Below are 2,408 nucleotides of genomic sequence, written 5' to 3'. Positions count from 1 at the left end.
CCTGTCTTCAAACAAATCTTTCTACTATTGCAGAAGGTGTTGAAGTCTTCATTTATAAACCTAATACCTCTTTTTTTTTCATCCTACCACAGCTCAAACGTGTCTTACATCTTTCTTGTACCCTCTCAACCGTGTCTGTGGAAGATGCTGCCTGAGCAGAGCGGTTTCTGTAGTTAACTCTGGGCAGCTCTGCAGTGTCTTGTCCTGTCACTTGGGATTCTGCCACCCAGCCAGGAGCAATGGGAATGGTGTTGTTGATGAACTGCTCCCTGCAGGTGGGATCCATCTTGCTCAGAAGGGTGGAAGATAAGTTTTAACAGCCTCCTTGCACTGCAGGAGGGTGCCTTTTCAGGCATGTGCCCATGCTGTGCCCACGCTGGGGGATACTCCTCTGCCTATGTGAAATGTTCATGGGGAATTGTTCTGTGCTGCTGCTGCTGCTGCCTGATTCCCTCTTGTGCAGGGACTGCAGCAGAAGTGGCCCAAGGGAGCAGAAAGAGAGTAAAAGCCATGATAACTGCTCCTCCTTGTCTCAGGGAATCATCCCCTTTTGTCAGCTGCTGATACCAGCAGAAAACATGATTCCACACCAAAATCCACTGTGATTTTTGAATTAATTCATTTTGGTCATTAGGAGATCGTGAAGTCAAATTGATCAGGGAAAGAAACTGAGATTTGGAGAGCTGAGGCATGAAGGAACCAGAGATGTTGCCCTTTTGCTGAGCTACAGAGTGCTGTTAAATACCAGGAGTGCCATGACCAATACTCTGCCTTTGGCTCAGTGCTGCTTTGCCCTTGCACATTCAATTTTATTAATGAAGAATATGTGTCTTGAATAATGAAAGAACAACAAAATAATAAAAAAAATATTTTGCTTTCCAATGAAAACCCTGGTTCCTTTGTTACTGCTACTTAAAGCCTTAGCATGGCTGTATATTCAATTGAGCTGATGGAACTTTAGCCTATTTCCTTCACTCTCAAAGAAAGAAATGGGGTTTCAGGTTGGTGGGCCAAAGTTAATGGTATCATAGATGCTTAAAGTAGTAGAAACTGTGGGTTTTTTTCTTTTTTCCCCATTTTTTTCTAAAACAGATAACTAAAGGAGATAATAAACCAACACCAAACAACTCATTATTTGCTGCAATTCTTTTCTTTTGGGGAGTGGATGTTTAATAAATGGAAAACTGGACAAAGATTCCTATTAGTAGATGAAATCTAAATTTATATGGTAAACATGGACTAAAACGGGTGAGATAAATGGGATATAAATTTCTGGAGCTTGATTTTTTTTTTTAATATATGTTTTCATGTGTAGTTTTGAAGATAACAGCTACACATGGGAGTATTTTATCTTCTGGAGTTCTGTAACTCAGTTTGAACAGTGGCAGAAATATCTGGAGTTGAAAAGATGATGAAAAACTTATATGCTGTTTAAATCACATCTCTAAATTTCAGGGAGGTATAAGGGAGAATGGGATTTTAATGTCAAAAACTGTTGTACTAATTTTGCTTGCCAGCTCCCGTTAGGATTGAATTTCATTAATGAGGTACATATCTGTGTCTATGTAGAGAGACATAAAAGTGAAGCAGGAGTTACAGGATACCTCAGTAGCACTCCAGTTACAGGATTTTTCCAAGTCTTTCAGGATTTACAGTTTCATGCATATACATCCAGTATCTGTCTGCCTTGGTTGGTTTTTCAGTGGTCTAAATTTAGACATTTGCTTAACTCATCTCATCTAAAAATAAAGGGATGAATCCTTCATGTGAAACAGATTAGTATGATCACAGACTTATAGAATCTGGAAAAAATGGTTCCATGCTACATCTATTTTATATAAACAGCTGTGTTGCATGGAGATTATTAATAATCATGTTTGGCTGGGGTGCCATGTATCTCACTGATGTATTACAGTGTGAAAGCTTTCTCTCCTTCCTCTGAGAAATCAAACTAAAACCAGAGTGAAGTCAAAGATTAGGAAGGGGAGGGCTTGGAAAGTTTTGCTAATGTGAAGAGAGATTGCAGGCTGATTTGGATTTAAGTTTAGAGCTAAACCAGCAGAAAGCAGTTGCTCATCACGTCGTAATAAGATGCTGTCTTCCTTGGCTGGGAGCAGTAGGGTATGAGAGGCAGAGCAGATTTGAGGAAAAAAAAAACCCTGTTAATTGCACAAGGATGGAGAATGGTGGAAAAGGCAATGTGCTTTTTCTGCTCTTGGGTATGGAGGCAAAGAAATTTGGCTGAGCTGCTTGAGCTGAGAGTGTATCCTGACAAAGCTGGAAAACCTGTATGATTTGGGGGAGCTTGTTTGGCTTTTGCTTATGTGCATGAGTGCAGGAAAAAGGTTTCTCCCTCCCCCCATATAGTCAGCTAGGAGAGGGAAAGGGCAACAGGACTTTCTGGTCCA

Source organism: Merops nubicus, unplaced genomic scaffold (assembly GCF_000691845.1).
Source record: "Merops nubicus isolate BGI_N331 unplaced genomic scaffold, ASM69184v1 scaffold8103, whole genome shotgun sequence".
Lineage (NCBI taxonomy): Eukaryota > Metazoa > Chordata > Aves > Coraciiformes > Meropidae > Merops > Merops nubicus.
Note: the sequence above shows the minus strand (reverse complement) of the source record.